This window comes from Pinus tabuliformis, chromosome Q, assembly GCF_031772625.1.
Source record: "Pinus tabuliformis cultivar Carrire ecotype Pingquan chromosome Q, CPIR1, whole genome shotgun sequence".
NCBI lineage: Eukaryota > Viridiplantae > Streptophyta > Pinopsida > Pinales > Pinaceae > Pinus > Pinus tabuliformis.
In genome coordinates this window covers 644315606-644326286 of record NC_142296.1, presented here as the reverse complement: position 1 = coordinate 644326286, position 10681 = coordinate 644315606, and the positions used below count along the sequence as shown (strand labels likewise).

The 10681-nt window shown below is 38.0% G+C and overlaps 1 pseudogene across 1 annotated transcript; it reads left to right on the top strand.

Moving 5' to 3' along the window:
* Positions 1 to 331: 331 nt before the first annotated feature.
* Positions 332 to 9944, top strand: LOC149221123 (CO(2)-response secreted protease-like; annotated as a pseudogene). Its single transcript, XR_016249353.1, has 11 exons — positions 332 to 407; positions 498 to 591; positions 5709 to 5806; positions 5880 to 6038; positions 6980 to 7091; positions 7175 to 7734; positions 8096 to 8200; positions 8282 to 8538; positions 8646 to 8760; positions 8840 to 9059; positions 9306 to 9944. The product of XR_016249353.1 is annotated as a CO(2)-response secreted protease-like (transcript).
* The last annotated feature ends 737 nt before the right edge of the window (positions 9945 to 10681 follow it).

Here is a 10681-nt window from a genome sequence, read left to right as displayed (position 1 = left end):
CACTGTGAAAAACGCCTTCCTGAGTATGAATGTGCAATTTTTGTGTATAATTTATTCTCATCATCATTTCGTGCATTCTCAAATTTATGATGCAATTGCGACTTTTTTTTAAGCACGTTGAACATTGGCGCTGCAAGGATTTCACTCATTCTGCTCGATCTCATTCTCCCTACAGACACCACTCACTCTCACGAATCTAAATCAGATCCACTACAGACACTACTCACTCTGCTCGATCTCATTCTCCCTCCATTAAATAAAGCTCCGCCATCCACCAAAGTCTTACAACGGACCGTTCAGATTGAGTAGATAGTAGTGAGAAATATTAGTGATGGGGTTCAAGCTTTGTTTTGCATTGCTTTTTCTCTGCACTCTGCTGTTCGGCCTCGCCATTGCTGATGATGGAAACATACGGACTCTTAATTTCTTCAAATTAATTCTCTTTTCGCTACAAGATTACTCAGTTTTAATGTCGCTAGTTTTACTGATCTTCATGCAGGTGCACATTGTATACATGGGGAGTTTACTCAACAATAATAAAGAAGAGCTTGTAACCAGTCATCTGCAGGTTCTTTCGTCTGTTCTCAAAAGGTATTGTAAGATTTTTGAGATACATAGATCTAGATCTGCAAAACAATAAACAAGCTTGCAAGAGAAGGAAGGAAGCGAGCAAGAATTGAGAAAAGAATGAAAGTTAATTCTTCAATATTAGTTTTAGAATAAATACATAAAAGCAACTAAGTTAAGCTTAGTTGTACATGCAATAACTAAAGCTAACTAAAGCTAAGTGTGCTTTATCTTATGTTAATGTGTACATGTGCCACATGCAAGGAATAAGTTAACTGGAGCTAATCTAGGTGCATGTACACCAACACAGCTAGTCTAAGTGCATGTACACCAACACCCCCCCTTAAGCATAACATAGGTGAGTGTGATGCAAAATGAATGAGTCCCGGCAACACGACCATTTTAGGTACCCATATACAATGCATAAAAAAGGAGGAAAGAGGGAAAACCCAGTGGGAAGAAAACCCCCCCTCAAAATATAATGCAAAAGTAGAGAAAAGACAACTGCTAGGCAGGCGTGTCCTTCACCCCGAGACGATCTCGCAGGAATCGAAACTTCTGCTCAGTGAAAGTCTTGGTGAAGATGTCAGCAATCTGCTCGGAACTAGGACAGTACTGAAGATCGATGATCCCATCATGAATGAGTTCTCTAATGAAGTGCATGTGGATCTCGATGTGTTTGGTATGCTGCCGTTACACTGGATCTCTGAAAAATTTTAGCGTACTTTGATTATCGCACCAGATGACAGTTGGATGATGGACACTAATCCCAAGCTTAGATAGGAAATGTTGTAGCCAAATTGCCTGAATAGTGGCATTGACTGCTCCTCTATACTCGGCCTCTGCTGATGATAAAGCAATGGCAGCCTGCTTCTTACTTGACCAACAAATTGGGCTGGATCCCAAACTAAGTACATAACCGGAAGTAGACTTGCGATCAATGGTGTCGCCAGCCCAGTCTGAATCTGTGAACCCGATGAGATTCAAAGAACAATTGGCTGCATAATGAATCCCATAGGTGATTATCCCCTGGACATATTGAAGGATGCGCTTTGCAGCATTCCAGTGTAGCTCATGTGGCTCCTGCATGTATCTGGAAACTGCTCCGACAGCATAGGAGAGATAAGGATGGGAGTGAGTGAGATAAAGAAGACTTCCCACAAGCTGGCGATACAATGTGCAATCAACCAATGGTGTGTCTTTTCCATTCTCAAGCTTTATCCCTGATAAGAAAGGTGTGGCTGCTGGCTTGCAGTCACTCATGTGAAATTGTGCCAAAAGATCTCTGGCATATTTTGGTTGAGAAATGGTAATGCCAGAATCACGCTGATGGATCTCTAGTCCAAGGAAGAAATTTAGCAAGCCCATGTCTGTCATATAAAACCGCTTATGCAATGCAGTTTTGATGTTAGTAATGACAGAAGCTGAACTACCCGTTATCAAAAGATCATCTACGTAGAGTACTATGATCAACAAGGAGTCAATTTTCTTCAGAAAATAAACATTGGAATCAGATTTGCAGCGTACAGAATTTTGAGATAACAAATAAGAATCCATCTTTACATACCATGCTCTAGGTGCCTGCTTGAGGCCATAGAGAGACTTCTTTAGTTTGCATACCAGAGATGAATTCTGCATGTATCCCGATGGCTGCTCCATGTAGATTTCCTCCTCGAGATCACCATGAAGAAAGGCATTCTTCACATCCATATGATGCACCTCCCATCCTCTTGCTGCTGCAATGGAGAGAGCTAGCCGAATGGAATCCATTTTTGCCACTGGAGCAAAAGTCTCATCATAGTCAACACCATGTACTTGCTGAAAACCTTTTGCTACCAATCATGCCTTATATCGACTAACTTGGCCATTTGATGCTTTCTTGGTCCGGTAAACCCACTTGCATCTCACAAGTTTGCGATTTGAAGGTAGCAGAACCAAATCCCCAGTCTGGTTCTCAATGAGAGAGTTATATTCCTCATCCATGGCGGCTTCCCATTCAGGATGCCCATTTGCTTCTGCATAAGTTTGTGGATCAGATCCATGCATCATATAAGCATGCATGGGCATGGATGGCTCCATAGCTAAGAGTGCTTGCGGATCTTCCTCAAACAGAGGGATAGAGGCATGATCATCAAGGATATCACTCATGCTGTGCCATTTATCTGTTGAAGGTGGTTGAGAATCTTCCGAACTACATGCAGAAGTATGATCTCGATGTTCAACAACTGGTGGTCTAACAGGGGTCACAAGAAAAGACTCATCTTCATCAGAATGCTGGTCTGAAGTTTCATCTACATACTCATCAATGAGTGGTGATGAAAATTTGGTAACAAGTTCATCTACTGGTGCATGCGAAATATCTTCGTCAAACTTTACACTCCTTTTAATAAAGAGCTCTTCAGTGTGGATATCAAGCAATCTGTACCCTTTGACTTCATCAGAATATCCAACAAACATGCATGCTTTGCTTTGAGGCTCCAAAGCCTTTCTCTTCTCTGGAGGAATGTGGGCCCATGCTCGAGATCCAAAAATGCGGAAATGACTAACTTCAGGTTGCATGCCAGTCCAAGCCTCAAAAGGTGTTTTTCCAGTAACATATTTATGAGGAGATCTGTTTTGGATGTATGAGGCACAATTAATAGCTTCGGCCCACAATTTCGACGGAAGAGATCTTGCATGCATCATGCAATTAGCCATCTCTTTCAAAGATCGATTTTTCCTTTCAGCCACGCCATTTTGCTGTGGAGTGTAAGGAACTGTATGCTGCAACTGTATGCCTGCTTCATCACAAAGATTCTTGATATCTTTGTTGACATATTCCGTCCCATTATCTGTGCGGAGTATTTTGATGCGTTTTCCAGACTGATTTTCTGCATGCGCTTTGAAAATCTTTAGATGTTGAAAAAATTCAGACTTGAGTTTCAAGAAGTAAACCCAAGTGAATCTCGTGTAATCATCTATAAATAAAAACACATATCTTGCTTTGCTCATTGAAAGCACCGGAAATGGACCCATGAGATCACTGTGTACAAGTTCCAAAGGTGAAGAGGCTCTCCATGCATGCCCCTTCTCGAATTTTTCTTGTGGATGCTTTCCAAGAGCACATCCATTACAAACACCATCTGAAAATTCAATGGTTGGCAATCCTTTGACCATCCCTTGCTTACTAAGTTGTTGCATATATCTGAAATTCAAGTGCCCAAATCTCTCGTGCCAAATCCTACTTTCTTCATTTGCATGCGTAAGTAGCAAAATAGAATCTGATTGAGGAACAAAATCAGAAAATGTATATAGACGAGATTGATCATTTACCTTGCCAGATGCAATCTTCAAATTGGTTTGCATGTCATAAATGCTCACGGAATCTGGGGTAAATTCCACTTTCCTTCCGCTGCCTGTGTGTGTCATCTGATACACTGAGAGAAGATTCACAGAAAGCCTTGGAATATGCAAGACATTTTCAAAACTTCCATCTTCGAATTGCACTCTTCCTTGTCCAGTTGCTGCAACTGCAGAATTATCCCCCTTGAGAATGGGAGGACCTGAGTATGCATGTAGAGAAGAAAAGGATTCCTTTGAAGAAGCCATATGATGTGAAGCTTCTGAATCGATGATCCATTCTTGTGGTGCAGAATGAAGAGCAATCAAAGCATGCCTGTTACCTCTTGGATCTGGTGCTTTTTCTCCAGACTTCTTCTTAGCATTCTCAGGAATGTGGTCTCCAAGATTGTGTTGCTGGAGTGTCTGCGCCATAAGATCTATAGTCTTCTTCATGCATGCAGATTCAGAATGAAAACCACGGTGGCAATAATTGCACATTGATTTCCCTTTCGTTCCTTTCCTTTCCTTTGAGCCAGATGATCCATCAGGGGGTTTGGGATGTCCTCCCTTTCTTGGATCAGGATCCTTCTTCCCTTTTCCTTTCTGATGGTCTTTGGAATTTTCCTTTCCTTTTGCATGCACAGTAAGTGCATGGGCTTTGGAATTTTTAAGTGTGCCCATTTTGATGAGCTTATCTTGCTCATGCATCAAAGACTGAATAAAAGAATCTAGTGAGGGAATCTTCCAAGCTGCACCAGTTGCAGATCTGATTGTGTGGAATGTAGAGACGAATACTCCATACTCTGGACCAAGTTTTGATAAAATGGAAAGAATCAACTAATTTTCTTGCTTGGATTTGTCGATCCCGCATCCTTTCAGCTGAACCAACAAGGCTTTATACCGTGTGAAAAAAACTTGAATGTTCTCAAAGTTTCTCGGATCTAATGAATTTAACTCATTTTCGAGAATTTGACCTTGCATTTCATCCTGTTTTCCAAACAATCCTTCCAATTTTTTCCATACTTCATTTGGAGTTGAACATGATTCAACATGAAATAGCAGTTCTGGAGAAATAGATAAACATAGGATGCCGAAGGCCTCGTCCATGCAATTGAAATATCTTGTTTTCTCCATTGCCGATGTTGGTTCAACTTCCGTTTCCATGGTTATTCGAAATAAGCCTCTACTTCTGAGATGAAGTTGAATCTTTGGCTTCCATTCGAAATAATTATATGGAGTGAGAATTGCCGATTGTGGAAACTCCAATTTAGACTCCATTCTTTGTTGTTGATTCAATCTTCTGAACTTGCAAATAAAATTGCTTGTGCACTGATTACAAATCCCTGTGCTCTGATACCATGTAAGATTTTTGAGATACACAGATCTAGATCTGCAAAACAATAAACAAGCTTGCAAGAGAAGGAAGGAAGCGAGCAATAATTGAGAAAAGAATGAAAGTTAATTCTTCAATATTATTTTTAGAATAAATACATAAAAGCAACTAAGTTAAGCTTAGTTGTACATGCAATAACTAAAGCTAACTAAAGCTAAGTGTGCTTTATCTTATGTTAATGTGTACATGTGCCACATGCAAGCAATAAGTTAACTGGAGCTAATCTAGGTGCATGTACACCAACACAGCTAGTCTAAGTGCATGTACACCAACTGGAGCTAATCTAGGTGCATGTACACCAACACAGCTAGTCTAAGTGCATGTACACCAACATGTATCAAATTATGAAATAAATATTCAAATTTTAGAATTGATTTTATTGTTCTTATATTTATGAGTGTGTTGGGGGGTATTTGAACCTTTGCAGTCCGAGACACGCAGAGCAATCTCTGGTGCGTAGCTATACTTATGCATTTAATGGATTCGCAACAATATTATCCAAGGAAAAAGCGACTGCATTAGCTGGTACGTCTCGTTAACCAGTGTTGTTGTTAATGAGTATTCCTATTCTGATATATAAATTCCCACCATTTAGCAGGGAAAGCTGGAGTATTATCAGTGTTCCCTGATCCAGTGTTAAACCTTCATACAACGCACTCATGGGACTACTTAGAAAAAGACTTGGCCATGGCAGGCTCTTCTTACAGACAACCAAAATCTTCTGGCACTGATGTCATAATAGGGTTTCTAGATACAGGTATATTAGTATTTTGAAACTCCATTTGGTTAAGTTCAGTTTTGATTGTAGAGTTAGGGGAAAATACTTGAAATTTGACTATTTGAGAATTAGTATAATAATGAAAATGTTTATTTATTTTAAATTTATATATAAAAAAATTAATTTATAAAGACATTGATGGTCTTATTTTATATTTATCAATTCTGAAAAGTGTATTTTAAAAATATTATAAATTAGTTTGGAAAATAATGGAAATTTAGGTAAGACTATGACAAAATCTGTCATAATTTTTTGAAAATCTGAGTTATAGCTGTCAAACTTTAGGATTTTGGCTGCCCAGGGTTCTTGATGTTGCCGAATCCATTTCCACCATAAAAAATGAATCAAACACTCTACAATTCTGATTTTTTGAGTTTTTTTTTACCCTATTCAACAAAGAAAATTGTGGTTGGGGTTGGAATATGTGTAGGGTCAATGTTTTTTTTGTTCACTCTCTTGTTTTTCTCCCTGTTCAATTGAGAAAACCAAATTTGGAAACATATTTTTAACAATTTCTAAAATCTTCAATCTAATTAAATTTAAGGAAATGAAATTTTGAAATATGTTAAGAGTAATATGCTTGTCCTAAAAAACACTCTATAGTTTAGTTTGTCCTAAAACACACTCTCTACTTTAGTATGATAGGGATTTAATATAATATTCTGTTCAAGGTTTTGATTTTATTCAATTAAATTAAAAAATAATAACATAAAATAAATGGTTAAATTATAATTAATAATTAAAAATTGATTCTTCATTTATTAATCATTTACATCAAAGAAATTTAAGACATTAAATCCTGTGCAATTTTTTTTTATACCTGAGTAGATTTGAAATTAAATAAATCTATTATAATGATTTGTAATTATTTTTTAAACAAATTCATAATACTTGTGAGAAAATAAAATTTTATCTTGAAGGCATTTGGCCGGAAGCAGCTAGCTTCAGTGATAAGGGTATGGGCCCTCTTCCTTCGCGGTGGAAGGGAAAAGGGGCTAAGGGAGAAGATTTCAATGCCTCCAACTGCAACAGGTGACCTATGCAACTGAAATAAGTTCGTTGTTTCTACTCTGGTGTGATTCAGTATAGCTAAAATAATGTAATTGTTTTAACAGGAAAATAATTGGGGCGAGATATTACTCAGGTGGAGTGGACTTGGATTTGGTGACAAGTATTAAACCGAAATTTGTATTTCCACCAATAATGACTGCAAGAGAATTATAGTGGCCATGGCACGTTTACAGCTTCCACTGCAGCTCACAACTTTGTGGATAATGCAAACTATAATGGTCTTGCTAAGGGAACAGCCAGAGGCGTACCGGCCAGTTCCTCTACCAGAATTGCCATGTATAGGGTTTGTGGGGTGGGCTATGGGTGCCCTGGTGTGCAGATTTTAGTTGCCTTTGACAATGCAGTTAAAGATGGAGTGGATATTGTGTCCATCTCAATTAGAAGTGAGTCCAGTAATCAGGCCGATTTTGTGAACGATCCAATTGCCATAGGAGCATTTCATGCTACTCACAAAGGAATTCTGGTTGTATCCTCTGCGGGAAACGAGGGACCAGATTCCCAAACAGTGGTTAATTCTGCGCCATGGATTTTTACAGTCGGAATGACCTCAATCGACCGGGATTTCCAGTCAAACATTGTGTTAGGCAACGGTAAGATTATTCAGGTGTGAACAAGGGAAAACAAACACAATAGTATAATGTTTTTTCACTTTACACAACAATTAATAATTTCATTTCTTCACAACTTTACTAATAGATTCTGCCATTCAAGAGCATGCCCTGTTTTTATAGTGATAATTTCATGCCTGTTCCTAATAGTCGAACAAAGAAGTCGACTAAAGGGGCAATAAAATTCAGTTTTGTCACTCTCTCGAATTAGCAAAACAATTCTGATGATGAAACAGATGTGGATTAGTTCTATAAACAAACCTGTTGTAAAATGCATATAAATTAAATAAAATTTTTCATGAGTTGTAGATCCAGTATTTTGGGATTTGGCTTTAAAGATTTGTACTGTGCATTTAGGGTAAGGGCATCACCTATTCGAATCTCAGCCAATCGGCCGTGCACCCGCTTGTGTACGGAGGAAGCATACCTGCCGAGTCCTGTGACCGACAACCCTTTGACCCAGTAGCTGCAAGGTAAATTAAAGTACACAATGTAGGAATTTTATAATTATATTTTTCATGAAGATGGGAAATTCAAAGGAAGGTATTGTGCAACAATTGTATTCTAGGTTGCTTAGATGAAAACAAAATGAAAGGAAAGATTGTAGTCTGTACTGCAAATGACACTGCTACATCGACGGGAAACATGGAATCAGAAATCGAGTTCTTCACTGGAGCCGTAGGCATGATTGTCGTGGACGACTTACAGCTATCTGAAGCATATGATTACGGTACCTTTGCAGGGACTACAATAAGTAAATCGTCTGCAACTGAGATATTTTCTTACATAAACTCAACCAGGTGCGTTCACCTACAATTCCTGCTCTTTTCCCATGTTTATATCGATTCATTTGGTTCATCCAATTACAATGTGGCTGTTTATAATCTTCCAAGCCTTGTCATTATAGAAATCCTGTTGCAACAATTACTCCATCAACGGTGGTTGCAAATGAGAAGCCGGCTCATGTTGTTGCATCTTTTTCATCAAGAGGTCCTGGAGCGCTGACCCAGAACATTCTCAAGGTAAGTAGTGGCCAATTAACTTTCAGAAGCTAATTATGAGAGATCATCACAACCTCAATCCTTCAATTGATATTGGAAGCCAGACATCAGCGCACCAGGTCTGAACATCATTGCTGCATGGGATCCTCCCGATACGGGATTTATAGACCCAGTTCTTCCAGAGACGATGTCTACCACATTTTACATGATGTCTGGAACTTCCGTAGCAGTTCCTCATGTTAGCGGAGCTGATGCATTTTTAAAATCTATGAATCCTACTTGGAGCCCCTCTGTTATCAGATCAGCCCTGATGACAACAGGTACTTATGATCAGGTTTTATTCTTGAAATGCATAATCCCTTAAACCAACTTTTTTCCTAGGGTTAGTTCAGGGCCATCCTTGAAGTCAAGTATTGAATTAGTTCAACTAGTGATTGTAGTCAATGTTAACGGTAATGGATATTTAATTATTTCAATGTCAGCATATATATGTATATATGTCACAAAAAAATCCCGTTTCACAACTGCCTCTCTTTCTAACATCCACACTCTAATATAAATGGCAGCCATTGTAAGGAACAATATGGGAAATTTTTTGACTGGGACGCCATTTGATTTTGGAGCGGGAGTAGTAAATCCAATCGGAGCTCTGCAACCAGGACTTGTATATGAAACATCAACCGATGATTACTTCCACTTTCTGTGTAATTACGGTCTAGACACTGAGAATATCAAGCTCATCGCTGCGAATAAAACCTATAGGTGTCCATCCGGTGCAAAGGTGGATCTGATCAGTAACATGAACTATCCAAGTATAGCCATTTCCAAGTTAAATGTTGTGAATGGGAGCACAATTGTAAGCAGAAGCGTCACAAACATCAGTCCTGATCTCGCACCCACTTACAAGGTTACCATCGGTGCACCTCCGGGTCTGAGTGTGAAGGTCTCTCCACCAATTCGTCAATTCTCTCAAACTTCCAAGAAGCTATCCTTCGATGTAGTTTTTAAAGCAACCAAGGTTGCCACCAAAGGATATGTTTTCGGTACACTGATGTGGAGCGATGGAAAGCATAATGTCCGTACTCCTTTTTCAGTGAATCTGGTGTGACCAAACCATAAGAAACAACCTTATAGATGGGCAAGTAATAAAACAAACGAAACCAGCAAGGCTGCTTATTCCTTGCATAGACCATAAAGTAATAAAACAAGCGAACCCTGCTTTTTGTAAACCTGTTTTTTTGTTAGATATAATGGTTTATTGTTAAGATATAATTATCTCTGGTAATTTCGTGCACAGTCATCAATATCACGGGAAAGAAGGGAAAAAATAAGTTTCCATACTGTGAACCATAGTTACTAAGTTTGAATTCTAAATAACGGTATAGTTGGTATAGTTATTAAGTTTGAATTCTAATTTAAAAATAAAAATGGTTTAAAAATTTAATATTAAAATAATTAGTTTATTTTTAAAGAAAGTATATAAATGTATTGAATGTAAAATTAATAATTTATTTAAAACCAAGTTTTGGCAGTTTAGTAGGGCAATTTAGTGAGTGCTATTCAAATTAGAAATGATGCTTTAGAAAAAATCTTATAAAACATTATAATGTGGTCAATGTTATATTAATAGTGGTTAATTAGCCCTATGGGTTAGCTCAATTGGTCAATTCCGTGTTGTTAAAACACATTTTCTATTGAGGTCATGGGTTCAATTCTCTTAGTGTCACTCAAAGTGATCCCTTCAAGTGGATCACACTAACTACACTTAATCCAAGTATATCAACCATATTAAATTAGTAATATGATTGTGCTAATTGTATATAATAGACATATGTATTCAATATATGGATTCAATATTTGGTTATACTTCTGGATCACACTAACTACACTTAATCTATGTATATCAATCATATTAAATTAGTAATATGATTGTGCTAATTCT